Genomic DNA, 14,762 nt, shown 5'->3' with positions numbered 1-14,762 from the left:
GTGGGCAATGTCGTTTGATCGCATTTTACCCTCAGGAGCCCTTCTTTCAAAACTGGAGTCAGTCCTCTCAAACCCTGCTGCTGCTGTATCAACTAAATTATGGAGTGTTCTTCATTCGTCATTGTCAGTTCGACAACCTTCACAGCCTCTTCACCAGGAGTAGATCCCAGCTCAGGAAAACACTTTCTTTGCTCGTCTATAAGAAGCACCTCCTCATCTGTTAAAGTTTTATCACGACATTGAAGTGTCGCAGTCACATCTTTGGCGTCACTTTTAATCCCGGGTCCCCTGCTGTCTCCCCCACGTCTACAGGTGTCTCCTTCCCTGAAGCCTTGACCCTCAGAGTCGCCTGAGAGAGCTGGAGTCAACTTCTTCCAAACTCCTGTTAATGCTGATATTGTGACCTCTCCCCATGAATTACAGTGTCCTTAGTGGTGTCTAGAATGCTGCATCCTTGCCAGAAGGTTTTCAGTTCACTTTGCCCAGATCCAGCAGAGGAATCACCGTCAATGGCAGCTAGACCTTGTGAAGTGTATTTCTTAAAAAAGTAAGACTTGAAAGTCAAAATTACTCCTTAAACCAGGGGCTGCAGAATGGATATTGTGTGAGCAGGCATGAAAACCTCAGGATCGCCTTGTCCAGCCCCATCAGAACCCTTGGATGACTGGGTGCATGGTCCATGAGCATTAATATTTTAAGGAGAGTCTTTTCTTTTTTCTCCTGAGTAGTAGGTCCCAACAGTGGGCTTGAAATACTCGTGAACTGTGCTGTTGATGGATGTGCTGTCATCCCGGCTTCGTGGCCCCACCTGCAGAGCACAGAGGGGACTGGGCATAATTCTCAAGGGCCCTGGGATTTCTGGAATGGCAAGTGAGCACTGGCTTCAAGTTCAAGTCACCAACTGCTTTGGCCCCTAATGGAAGTAGTCAGCCTGTCCTTTGAAGCTTTAAAGCCAGGCATTGACTTCACTCTATTGAAAACCCTAGATGGCATCTTCCAAAATAAGGCTGTTTCTCCTACATTGAAGTTTCTTTGTTTAGTGTAGCTACCTTCAGTGGGCTTCCCGGGTGGCACAGTGGTAAAGAATCCGCCTGCCAATGCAGGAGATGTAAGAGACATGGGTTTGATCCCTGGGTGGGGAAGATCCCCTGGAGAAGGAAATGGCAACCCACTCCAGTATCCTTGCCTGGAGAACCCCATGGGTAGAGGAGCCTGGTGGGCTACAGTCCATGGAGTCTCAGAGTCAGACACGACTGAGGGGCTAACACAAATTAGTAAATAAGCAAATAAAAACCAGAAAGTGTAATCGGATCCTCTTTTTGTAAAAGTAGACAATCAGTTATCTTAGCTAGATCTTCTGGATAACTTGCTGCACCTTCTACAGAGTATCTGCTGCTTCTCCTGGCACGTGGATGTTACAGAAGTGGCTGTTTTCCTCCAGCCCCAAGAACCAGCCTCGCTAAGCGCCAGGCGTTTCTTCTGCAGCTTCCTCCTGTCTCTCAGCCTTAAAGGAGGTGAAGAGAGTTAAGGCTTTGTTCTGGCTGAGGTTTAGCTTTAAGGGAATCTTGGGCCGGGTTTGATCTTCTAACCAGACACTAAGGCTTTCTGCGTGTCGGCAAAAAGGCTCTTTTGCTTTCTTATCATTTGTGCGCTCACTTGAACAGCACTTTTGTTTTCCTTCAAGGACTTTTCTTTTGCATTCACAACTTGGCTGACTGCGTGGAGCAAGAGGCCTGGCTTAAAGCCCGTCTCAGCTTCAGACATACTTTTCTCACTAAGCTCAGTCATCACTAGCTTTTGATTTAAAGTGAGAGACTCGAGACTCTTTCTTTCTCTTAAATACTTAGAAGCCCTGGTAGGGCTGCTCATTGGTCTAATTTCAATATTAGGGAACAGGGAGGCCTGGGCAGAGGGGGAGAGGCGGGTCTGACCAGCTGATGGGGCAGTCGGAACACACACAGCATTTATCTGTGAAGTCCTCTGTTTTTCATGGGTGGAATTCACGCTGTCCCAAAACATTTGAAGTGGTGACATCAAAGATGTCACCAAAGTGAATAAAATACCTATAAAAAATTCGGACATATTGGGAATACTACCAAAATGTGACACACAGCCAGGGCGTGACCAAATGCTGCTGGAACAATGGAGCCGATAGACTTGCTCAAGGCAGGGTTGTCATAAATCTTCAATTTGTAGAACCACGCAGTATCTGCAAAGCACAGTGAAATGAGGTCTGCTCGTGTCATCAGATATCCAGCATTCAACTTTCCAGTCATCTCATAAAAGTTAAACATGGGTGTGTTTGTATTTTTAATTTTTTAAAAAATTATTTATTTGAATTGGGATCTGACTGATTTCCACATATGACAAATAACTTGTGATTCATAGGTGCCCCATTCTTCCTCACTCTCTCTCTCTCTTTCTTTACTTGCAATTTATTTATTGAATAGACTGGATCATTTGTCCAGAGTCTGGGTTTGGCTGGTTGCACCCCAGGGTGGCCCTGCCTTCTAAGTTTCCTATAAGTTGATAGCTCTGTGTGGAGGCTTGATGAGGTCAACCTGAGAGTAAATTGTGGGGAGGGCAAGGAAGACTTGTGGATGCTTTGTTGTCTTTTGCAGGGAGGCTTGTTTTCTCTCTTTTTATTATATTTACAAATACTGTTGGTAGTAACCTAGATTCATTAACTAAGTTGTTCAGTCACTAAGTTGAGTCTGACTCTTTGCAACCCCATGGACTGTAGCCCACCAGGCTCCTCTGTCCGTGGACTACTCCAGGCAAGAATACTGGAGTGGGCTGCCATTCCCTTCTCCAGGGGATCTTCCTGACCCAAGGATCAAACCCACATCTCCTGTGTCACCTGGATTGGCAGGCAAATTCTTTATCCCTGAGCCAGTAGGGAAGCCCAGACTCATTAATTAGTGTTTCCAAAATTGTTATAGTCTAATTCTAGCAACTTTTTTCATTAGCTAGAAACTTCTGTTTGAAAAAATGTCTTCTCAATTACAACTTTTCTCCCAAGTGGTACACTTTATGTAGGAAAGTCAGGGCAAATGCTTCATTCCCCCTCTATATTTACTACTCTTTAAATAATGAGTTTGTAAGCATCTGTGATCAGTCAGTGTGATTATTTATTTGGGGAGGGCCACTGTGATTCATAGATTACATACATGCATACATATACACATGCGCACACACACGAGACCTACACCCTTAGAATCTTTCAGTGCATTATGGTAATTTTTCCTATCATTGCTCAGAGTACCCCACTTTGATGGGAACAGTGGGCCAAGCTTCTCCAGGTTGGTTCCTGAGCCCTTTTGTAAGAGGCCCGTAGTCTTTGCTACGGTCCTTGTCATCCAGGGGTTTCAGCCTCTCCTGCATTTCCAGTTTCATACCTGTAATCAGTCATTTTTTCGAGAAGCCTTGGTTCTTTTAAGAAGGAAAAAATACTTGGACACCACTGTCTAGTCTGCAGGGGTCATCATTGGTACTGAGACTGCTTTCTCAGTGGGACAATACTAGGCAATATGTAGATATGTTTTAAAAATAAAAAAAACCATGGGTTTTTATTGATGCTTCCAGTTCCAATTCAAGGATGTTTAAGGTTTGTACTAAACCTATTTTCATATCAGATCTCAATCTTCTTTCTCTTACCCTAGAATCCCAGTTTTCAACAGCACTAGGAATTTCATTTACTTTTTATTTTTCTTTTAAAAAATTTCATTGTAATGTAGTTGCTTTACAGTGAGGAATTTTAGAGTAAACGTATCCTGTTAACACTCCGTGGTTTTATGTTTCATGCCCTGCCAACATTCTAGGAATAACAATATCACACTACTGCCAACTGTGATTACAGAAGAGACGGTACAACTTGTTTGGGTCATTTTCTTTGTCTTGAGCATATTTAGAGGACACCCTCCAGAAGCATGCAGACAAATTATTGTGCTTTAAAATTGCATAGAATGGTTAGATTTCTCTATGTGTGATGATGCTACCACCTAGATACATATTTAAAACCATTTACTTTTGTTTTTGGCACTGCATTTTAAAAATAATACCTAGGTTTTATAATTATCTGAAGCATTTACATAGTTTCAAAAGGAAATATCCAGAACAATGTAGATTCAAGGAAGGCTAAACTCATCTATACACAGTTCTACTGTTGTTTTAAAAAAAGAAGCAGGCATATATATTTGTCATATATTTATTATGTTGTTGTTTAGTAACTACGTCACCACAGGCGTCATGGCCAAAACATAAAACAGAGGTAATATTGTAACAAAATCAATACTTAACAGAATGGTCTACATCAAGAAAAAAATTTTTCAAAAAAAAAACAACCAAATATCAACTGCATGATAATCAAACTTGTCCCAAGAAAGTGACTATTCCTGAACTATATGTCATGGCTTAGTTCGGAATAATATTTGGCTAGAAATAATGATATCATGATTAAGTACTAATTAACAAATTTTGATATAAATGAGTTCGGAGTCTGACTGGAAGGCAAGACTGTATGGAGACTAGATGTAAAAGAGATGTGGTAAATGAGTTACAGCTTAGGATTTACAGCAGGAAGTCCACAGGTAATATTCTAAAATGGAACAATTAAGAAGTGGTAGCATTTGCTGCTTAGGTATTGGAGAGGACATGTCCAAAGAAACATCTAAGAGAGTAGAAAGTAACTGTTTCAGGGAGATGGGAATAGAGTGTATGGAAGAAAAGTGCCAATTTTCAAAGAAAGTTGCATAGAAGCATTTGACTGTGAAACTCTTTAACTGTATGGCGTTGGTACGGTACCTTTCTTAAAGAGGAGTGGGGGCAAGAACCAGAAGTGGAAAGGGCTGCGTGGTGGCAGGGTGGCCGTCGGCGCCGTGGTTCGTTATTGGTGTCAGCAACGTTGCTGTTGAGCCGCTCAGTCGTGTCCGACTCTCTGCAGCCTGCCAGGCTCCTCTGTCCACGGGCTTCTCCAGGCAAGAACACGGGAGGGCATTGCCGTCTCCTTCTCCAGGGGATCTTCCCGACTCAGGGATTGAACCTACCACTCCTGAATTGCAGGCAGATTCCTTACCATCTGAGCCTCCAGGGAAACCTATCAACATTAACAAATTATTTTTTTTCAAAGAGACTGGGAGTAGAAACAGTTAGAAGTATAACTCCAACTAGAATAAATAGCAAGTCAAATGGTGTCTTAATTGAGCAAATATTGATGAGCTCCTAAAACCAAGAAAATGTATGCTATTCCCAAATGGAATTCCTATTTAAATGAAATGACCTTCTTCTCTCAACCGCTAATTAAATGAGAACCCCAGGGAGAGAATGAAGAGCTGTGAACTGTGAGTACATCTTAAAAGTGAAAATACTGTCCTCTGGGGTAATGTATTAACACCTTCAATTTGCCAAAGAATCAGCAATAATGGTCAATTTATTGCTCTCAGGGAAATCATATGACTGCTGAAATGTGTAAAGAGAGCATCTAGAATTCCAAAACCCATTGTTTCTTTTGGAGAGGGGCAGGGATCATTGGCTGAGGTCGTCAGTTACCTTCCAACGATACCCCCTTGGAATTCACAGTGTCATTATTATCTTTGGGATTTGGGGGCCTGGAGGGATGGTGAGAAGGAAAAAAGCATAGACCAGTATAAACCTCATTCAAACCACTAATTTTTAAACATATTATATCTAAAATTTTGCAGCTTGGATAAATTTTCCCCCTCAATTCTCCTTTTCCCATTTATTGCAAAGCATGATAAAACTGAAAATGAGCTGGATGTGGAAAAACTGTGTGTGTATAAGAGTTCTGAGTTTTAGAATGCATATATTGAGTTTCTGTATACTCAAAAGTGCAGGAGGGACTAATCTGAGGTCCCAAGGGTTGGATTTATCACTGGTCTTTCCTGATATTTGAGCATAGAAGGTGGAGCTGAGATGAGTTCTATACTAGCTAGGCTATCCTGTGGTCTCTCTTCCTGCTTTCAAAGCATTTTGGCTCCATCATCTATATTAAATATTAAAATGAATGATCTGGGAATGAATGCTTATTTAATTTTTTATTTCTTTATTTTGATAGCTCTTTTTCTTCCAATTTTATTGAGATATAATTGACATAAACACTGTACAAATGCAAGCTATGGGCTTCCCTGGTGACTCAGTTGGTAAAGAATCTGCTTGCAATGCGAGAGACCTGGGTTCAGTCCCTGGGTTGGGAAGATGCCCTGGAGAAGGGAACGGTTACCCACTCCAGTATCTGGCCTGTAGTTCCATGGGCTGTGTCGTCCATGGGGGCACAGAGAGGTGGACTCACTGAGCAACTTAAAACCAAAAAAAAAAGTGTGAGCTGCAAGTGTGAGCTGTGGTTTTCCCAGGGGTTGTGTGTGGGTGTGAGAGTTGGACCATAAAGAAGTCAGAGCGCTGAAGAATTGATGCTTTTGAACTGTGGTGTTGGAGAAGACTCTTGAGAGTCCCTTGGACTGCAAGGAGATCCAACCAGTCCATCCTAAAGGAGATCAATCCTGGGTGTTCATTGGAAGGACTGATGCTGAAGCTGAAACTCCAATACTTTGGTCACCTGATACGAAGAACTGACTCATTGGAAAAGACCCTGATGCTGGGAAAGATTGAAGGCAGGAGGAGAAGGGGACGACAGAGGATGAGATGGTTGGATGGCAGCATCGATTCAATGGACATGAACTTGGGCAAACTTCAGGAGATGGTGAGGAACAGGGAGGCCTGGCATGCTGCAGTCCATGGGGTCTCGAAAAGTTGGACAGGAACATAATTACAAATAGTTTACTAAACTACAAAATATGTTTGGTAACAGTGAAATAACTAACAAAAAGATCCTTTAAAATATACTTCAGTTTTCTAGACACTAGCTCATTTTAACTTTGTGAAATGAGTTTAACAGTATGCTATTCAGTTTCATAATTTTTTTAATATACATTTTCCATCCCAACTAAATTAAAATATGCATCAAATATGTTAATAATATAAATCTTGGAAGATAACAAAGCATAATTATGTATAACATGGATCTTAAGATACTAAAAAAGAATCCTGAGGTAAATTGAATCAAAATGGAAATAATTAAATTGATATTTAGCTGGAAATAACCAAGATTTTATGATAAGCAAACACATTTTATTTTTTTAAACTTTTTATTTTGCACTGGGGTATGACCAGTTAGCCAACAATGTGGTAGTTTCACATGAATAGCAAAGGGACTCAGCCACCCGTATACTTGTATCCATTCTCCCTTCAACTCCCCTCCCATCCAGGCCCCTGGGTAACCTTGAGCAGAGTTCCCTCTCCTCTGCGGTAGAACTTGTTGGTTATCCATTTCAAATAGAGCGGTGATTACATGTTGCTCTAACTATCCTTTCTCCCCATCTTTCCCTCCCACACCCCCAGCAACCGTAAGTTCATTCTCTCTTTCTGTTTGTAAGTTCATTTGTGTAATTTCTGTGTAAATTCCACATCTAAAGGATGTCATAGGTTTTGTTTCTTGCCTGTCTGACTTCTCTCAGTATGACTGTCTGGGTCCATCCATGTTGCTGCCAATGGCATTATTTCAATCTTTTTTATGTCCAAGTAATGTTCCATTGTATATACGTACCATGCCTTTATCCGTTCTTCTGTCGATGGACATTTAGGTTGCTTTCATGTCTTGGCTATTGTAAACAGTGCTGCAATGAACTTTTTTCTTTTTGAGTTATGTTTTTCTTTGGATATATGCCCAGGAGTAGATTGCAAGGGTCATATGATAACTCTATTTTTAGTTTTTTGAGGAACTTCCATACTGTTCTCCATAGTGGCTTTACCAATTTACATTCCCACCGCCAGTGTAGGAGGGTTAAGCAGATGCTTATTTTTAAAAACTTCTGGACTGGCCTCTGAAATCCTTCACAGAGACACATGTAGGTTTTGGGGTGGTTCGTCACCATCTCAGTGCATTGGATCTTAGCAAGGAATTATGGCTGTGAAATAAATTTGACCTCTGTCTGAAGTTTGTTTTGAGCTGGGAAATCATTCCATGACAAATGGGTTCACAAAGATGACACCGCAGGGAAGTATAAATTACTGGCAATTGGGACAGAATTTGAGCTTCCAAATAAAGTTTCAAATTAGCCAAAACAAAAAAAAATTAAAAGTGGGGAAGAGGACCCATGGCCTCCATCCCAGATATGACATTTATGATTTTAAGGTGACATTCTGTGTTTGGGGTGCAGGGTTTGGAAGTCATGGTCTGTTGGTAAAATATTGTCAGAAGTCCCAAGGAAAGGCTCATCCTGAAGATGAGTTCTTTGGGAAGGGAAAGTTTTAATTTGTTTTGTAGATTCTGAATCCGTGAAACCAGGGTGGGGAATCTGGGCTGTTGTTCCCCCCATCGGAATTCCCCTCCCCGATCTGAGTTCAGGGCTTCTCTAGCATTGTTTCCACAGTGGGGTAAACGTCGGGACAGAGGGGCTGCTTCAAAGCAAATGAGGCCCTTAATTTATCATAAAAAAGAAGACTGGTTGTTAAGGTTTTATTGGATTACAATAAAGGCTCCTAGCACTAGGAGCCTGTGGTTTTATTCCCGGCATCACTCAGGGAGGTTGAAATCATAACCACAGATTATAGCAATGAACTTCCAAATTTCCATACCCTAAGCAGAGACGCTGCCTTCCTGGAGCTAACGTGGAATTACATGCTCTGCGATTTTAGGAGATGTATTGGAAAACTTTCTGTTTGGATATCGCTGGGGGAAGGCTGTGATTCTCCAATCACCTCTGCGGTCACAGCTCCAGTGTTCTTAAAAAAGGAAAGGAAAGAAAAAAACAAAACAAAACAAAACAAAAGATGATTGTTGCCACTCCCTCGGCTCTGTTCTCTTGGACAGTTTGAAGGTTTTCATTAATTTTTTTTTTCTTTCACCGAGTTCAGTAAAAGTTCTTATAAGGTCATCCTAGGTTGTCGCAGTGGCTTCTGCAGATTGCCCAAATGGCCTCTGATCAAGTTGTATTTTATTCGCCAAATAGACTCTAAAATCTACCATCTGATGTAAGTTGTATGTACGATGTGAAGTGCCGCCTCATTGGAAAAGACCTTGATGGGGAAGACTGAAGGCAAAAGGAGGAGAGGCGGGCAGAGGATGAGGCAGATGGTCAGGTAGCATCACTGACTCGACGGTGGGGTCAGGGGGGCCTGGCGTGCTGCAGTCCCTGAGGTCACAAAGAACTGGACACGACTTAGTGACTGAGCATCACCAGCATATATTTAGGAGGCTCTAGTAGTAAAGAGGGTTTTCCTTGTGGCTTAGCTGGTAATGTGAGAGACCTGGGTTGGATCCCTGGGTTGGGAAGATCCCCTGGAGAAGGGAAAGGCTACCCACTCCAGTACTCTGGCCTGGAGGATGCCGTGGACTGTATAGTCCATGGGGTCCCAAAGAGTCCCTGCCAATGCAGGAGACCTAAGAGACTTGGGTTTGATCCCTGGGTGGGGAAGATCCCCCAGTGAAGGAAATGGCAAGCCACTCCAGTCTTCATGCCCGGGAAATCCCAGGGACAGAGGAAGCCTGGCGGGCTGCGGTCCACGGGGCCGCAGAGTCGGACGCGCCTGAGCGACTCGGCGCGAGCACCGTGGTGCCTGTGTGCCCAGGCGTGTCCGACTCTGCGTGCCCTTCCCTCAACTGTGTAAGTCATGGAAAACGCACTCTCGGGCAGACTCGCAGAGGTGGAGATCCAGAAATAGGAGCCCTTTATCAGTAATAATGTCAGTAAGGACTTTGGCTGGTTTGGGTTTTGTTCCCATGTATCCTTTCTTTCCCTGGAACAGGGTTCAGTATCCCTGCCCACATTCACATGACTTACCCCAGCCCAGCGAGAAGAGATCAAACCAGTCAGTCCTAAAGGAAATCAACCCTGAATATTCGTTGGAAGGACTGATGCTGAAGCTGAAGCTCCAGTACTTTGGCCACCTGATGCGAAGAGCTGACTCATTTGAAAAGATACCGATGCTGGGACAGATTGAAGCCAGGAGGAGAAGGGGACGACAGAGGATGAGATGGTTGGATGGCATCATCGACTCAATGGACATGAGTTTGAGCAAGCTCCGGGAGTTGGTGACGGACAGGGAGGCCTGGCGTGCTGCGATTCATGGGGTCGCAGAGTTGGATATGAGGGGACTGAACAACAAGAGAGGGTGTGGCCTTCCCTGAGGCTCAGTGGGAAAGAACCTGCCTGCCAGCACTGGAGACCCGCGTTTGATCCCTGGGTCAGGAAGATCCCCTGGAGGAGGAAATGGCAACCCACTCCAGTCTTCTTGCCTGGAGAAACCCATGGACAGAGGAGCCTGGAGTGCTGCAGTCTGTGGGGTCACAAAGACTTGGAGACGACTTAGTAACTCAGCAAGAGCCCCACCCCTCTGGGAAGAGCAGGCTTCGCTTTCCCCTCCTCCCCGCTCCCCTGCAGTCTCCCGGGACTGTGGGCTCCAGCCCCAAACAAGCTCTCCTGGGGGTGAGACTGCAGACAGGATGCTTTCACACAGAACCTTTCAGAGGCTGGCTCGCGCCTCCTTCGCTTGGGGCTGCTCTCCGCCGGCTGAGCAGCAGGTCTCAGCAGCTGCTGCTTACCCCAGTCTTAGCCCTGGTCTGGGTATGGGACCAGGCATTTGGTGGTGGTGGGGGGACCGGAGCCCAGAAGTCCCACAGCCCTCCCAGGACAGAGGGAAACAAATGTGTGTTGCCTTAAGCCACTAACACGTTGGAGTTGTTTATGGCCACTGGAAAGAATGACTAATTTTAGAGCGCAGAGTCTGTCGGTCTCTCCACGCTGGTCCTGGCCAGCGGCGGCGGGCTGCTGTCTGAAGCTTCCTCCCCTTGCGGCTGGACAGGGGAGCGCCGTGCATCGCCTGCGGAGGTGACGGGAGGCCCCCTGCCATGTGCCCTGCGCACACTCTGGGGAAGACCTCTTCTGGTCCCTTCCTGATCAGAGACGGGCCACAGTCCGCCTCTAAACGTCACTGGAAAGTGGTAACCCTGCAGCTGGCTTGTGCTAGTCAGGATCGGCTCCTTGGCCAGGAGGGCTGCCGCTTTTTAAAAGAAATAGCCTCTTTTGTCTAATTGAGGCATAATTGACACGCATTAGTTTCAAGTGTAAGAACAGTGGTTCTGCCTCTGTGTATGTTGTGAAATGATCACTACGATAACTCTGGTTAACATGCTTCGCTGTGCGTGCTCAGTTGTGTCTGACTCTGTGTGACCTCGTGGACCATAGCCCACCAGGCTCCTCTGTCCATGGGACTCTTCAGGCAAGGATACTGGAGAGGGTAGCCATTCCCTTCTCCAGGGGATCTTCCCCACCCAGGGGTCGAACCTCCGTCTCCTGTGTCTCCTGCATTGGCAGGCGGATTCTTTACCATTAATGCCACCTGGGAAGCCTGAAATCGCCAAGGGGACAGCCGGCTTGGTTTCAGATATCGCAATGCCACTAACTTTAATAAACTACCATCTGTCAAGTTTTGCTGTAACATGGGAGATAAATTTCCACAATTGTATGAAATGGTCATCAAAACACTCCTCCCTTTTGCAACTGTGTCACCTGTGAATTCCGTTTTTTAAACCACGTCAACCAAAGCAGGGACTTCCCAGGTGGCTCACTGTAAGGAACCCGCCTCCAGCACAGAAGATGCAGGTCCATCCCCGGGTCGGGAAGACCCCCTGGAGAAGGAAATGGCAACTCACTCCAGTGTTCTTGCCTGGGAAACCCCACGGACAGAGGAGGCTGGTGGTCTAGAGTCCATGGGGTCACAGTCAGACACAATGAGGAACCGAGCATGCAGCCAGGACCGTGGACCACAAGAGTAAAAGCAGGTGTGGGTAGGAGAGCCTGATATCTTAGTGTTTAATTAGGCCAGACTTGAAAGAGATGTGCAAAATGTAAAAGCGGTCCACACTTTCCACTACATTTTTTTGGGAGGGGGAATACAGTTATTATTGATAAAATATTTATGTTAACATGGAATAGGTTTATATTTTAACAGATTAAGAAAAACTTTATGAATATATCAACTTTAATTTCCAATATCTAAAAAAAGGAAAAGCTTTGGTTCTAAAGCCATGTATAGCTATACATAAATACATAAGACTCTATAATGAATGGACTGTTCGATTAAAGTCTGTACCACATTTTGAATATGGCCCTTTGAGTAGGAAATGGTAACTCACTCCAGTATTCCTTCCTGGAGAATTCCATGGACAGAGGAGCCTGGTGGGCTACAGTCCATGGGGTCACAGAGAGTCGGACATGACTTAGTGACTAACATTTCACTTCCCATCACACTTAGGTTATCAGCTGAAAGCTGTTGAAAACCTGGGCCTTTTGATCTCTTTCTTAACGCTGTGCCAAGGCAGGCTGCATATTCACCTGATTTATTCTATAGGCCATCGTCTCTGACCTTCAGAGGCCATTCCAGCACTGGATTAGGATGGGCTCCAGGTGTGTCTGCCAGGATGTTAAATCCCAAGACACGGGAGAGTTCCCCTTCAGTGCCACATCCTCTCGTATGCAGGCTTATGTTCCAGTCCTGTATCCTCAGCATCAGTTTCCAGGCCTTTCCTCCCAGTTACCACAGGTACAAAGAAGCCATACCCTTCAACTGTTTTTGATCCTAATCCCTTTCTTCCCATAGCAGCAAGTGGGCTGTCCCAACTGGGCTATGCTGAGAAATGCCCCTTGTTCTGGGGACTGGAAACAATAAGAGGACAGAAAAGACAGTCTTGAGTGGCCCGTCATCGAGGCATCTTTCTCCGGTAACGGTCTTCAGGCCACAGGATACTCTTGTTCACTAGCAATGACAAGAGACTGCTTTTCCATAGCTGGACGATGCACGTGGCTTGCGCAGTTCAAATTTTCTAGAAGTGTCAGCCCTCCAAAATCTCTGTTCTGATGAGTACCATTGCTGCCTTTTTAGGGTGATGAGTTTTTCATTGGAGAGGTTTTGAACTGTAAATTCAGGCTCCTTTGTACCTCCACCACCCTGAAGGTCAAAGCTGGTGCCTGATTTTCAGCACCGTTTGCCTGCTGGCTGCAGGACATGGACACGTAGGCTTCTGCAAAGCTGCCTGAAGGCTTCCTGGCTCCCGTGATGTGCCAGGAGGTGAAGGCTGGCTGTCTCAGCATGTAGGTCTCTTTCTGCTAGGCTTCCAGGGTATTTAGCAAAAGCTATTCAACTCTATAATCTTTATAATTGTCACTGCTCTTATATGTTTCCAGGATGAGAAGAAATGCGAAAACCAGTGCTTCCTCTTCTACCTGGACTGGATCCACCGCAGGTGAGCGTTTCAGTAATCCTGGCCGCTGCCCAGCGTTGCCACTCCCCGACTCGTCTTCAGTCATGGGATGCCTCTTGCCGTCTGACTGGTGAGCGATCCAACTCCAGTGTCTCCCGAGGGCTCTACCCACTTGCCTAAAAGGCAGACATTGAGGCAAGGCTTCCAGTACCAGTAGCTCACATGGGAGCCAAACCCAGTGGACACAGGCCGAGGCCGGTGAGATGAGAGAGGAGGGAGAGAAAACCAATAACAGCTGTTAGCAAATGGGGCCATGCCGTGGACCACTGGGCTCCATCCTGCTAAAGCTTCCACGTGGAGTCTCTGGCTTTGTATCCACAGAACACATCTCAGCATCCTCCCCTCCATGGAGGATGTTTCTCCATCAGCTTCTGTCCCTCCTGGTTGCCCAGAGCAATAACTCCTGGCAGTTCTGGCCTCATGCACTGTGGGCTGAGCTTGCACGCGTTGCCAGAGCCTTCGGGTAGAAAGTGCTGCAGATGGACCAGGCAGGAGACCATCAGGATGAGTGGGAACTGCCCAGTGAGCCTGCAGGAGACCTCCACGGGGGCTGCAGCGTCTGGGCGTGACCCTGCCGCCTCGGAAGGTAGACACAGGAGCACCACCATGATGTGGGGAGGGACAGGGGTTCACGGAATATTTTTCACACTTTAGTGTCTTCATGTTTTATTGCGCTCCTGGAGGTTTAATGTAAATTATTTTAGTCTGGAAGAGGCTAGAGGCAGGCAGGTGAGAGAACTGTGACAGTCACGCAAGGATGATGCAGAGAAGCAGGGAGTCAGGCCCGGTAACAAGCAAGGACGGCAGGTCAACCACACTTCTGTTCCTTTCACATTATGTACTATGCTGTGGGAAGACAGAACCAGGATGCACCTCACAAGTATCACACAGGACATCAAAAGACAAAGATAACATAATATGCCACGAGAAGGTAAAAATATGCCACTTACGTATAGTGGAGAGACGCATGTATAACATGGACACCAGAAGTACAAGGAAATGCATCAGAATAGTAAATATCACTCTGAGGGTAGTGGTTAATGTTTGGGGATCAACAGCAAATATATTTGGAAAGAGGTTTCTAGGAGTTTCGGCTGTGTGGTATTGCTTTGTTTCTTAAAGCTGGGTGGTGAGTACATGGGCTCTCATTATATAATTATTTTACTGTTCTGGTGTTTCTAAATAAATACAAGATATATTTTAAAACATTTTAACTCATAGGACTCGACGGCTTAGGGAATAAAGCAAGTTGATTCTGTGTCTTCGTGGCCTTTTACAGTGTGATTTAAAAAAAAAAAGTTTCCACACATGTGTGTACATACTCACATAAAACAATAATGAGGAAACGGTTCTAATTTGTTACATGTTATTCACTGTCTATGCTGACGCCCCCATAAGCGAACATTTTAATTAACTGGTGACCTGTAAT

At 45.0% G+C, this 14,762-nt stretch overlaps 1 long non-coding RNA gene across 2 annotated transcripts in view; it reads left to right on the top strand.

Annotated features, from left to right (window-relative positions):
• The window catches only part of LOC110145156 (uncharacterized), a 57,705-nt gene extending 43,287 nt beyond the window's left edge, over positions 1-14,418 (top strand). Inside the window, exons 3-4 of one of the 2 annotated variants that reach the window (XR_002316110.2) lie at positions 13,257-13,315; positions 13,655-14,418. This is a non-coding gene — a long non-coding RNA (uncharacterized lncRNA). Of the gene's footprint in view, positions 1-13,256; positions 13,429-13,654 lie in introns of those variants that run through there. The other variant, XR_002316108.2, reaches the window with a different exon arrangement.
• Positions 14,419-14,762: the final 344 nt, after the last annotated feature.

Source organism: Odocoileus virginianus, chromosome 17, assembly GCF_023699985.2.
Source record: "Odocoileus virginianus isolate 20LAN1187 ecotype Illinois chromosome 17, Ovbor_1.2, whole genome shotgun sequence".
NCBI lineage: Eukaryota > Metazoa > Chordata > Mammalia > Artiodactyla > Cervidae > Odocoileus > Odocoileus virginianus.
This window is presented reverse-complemented; position numbering and strand designations above follow the sequence as displayed.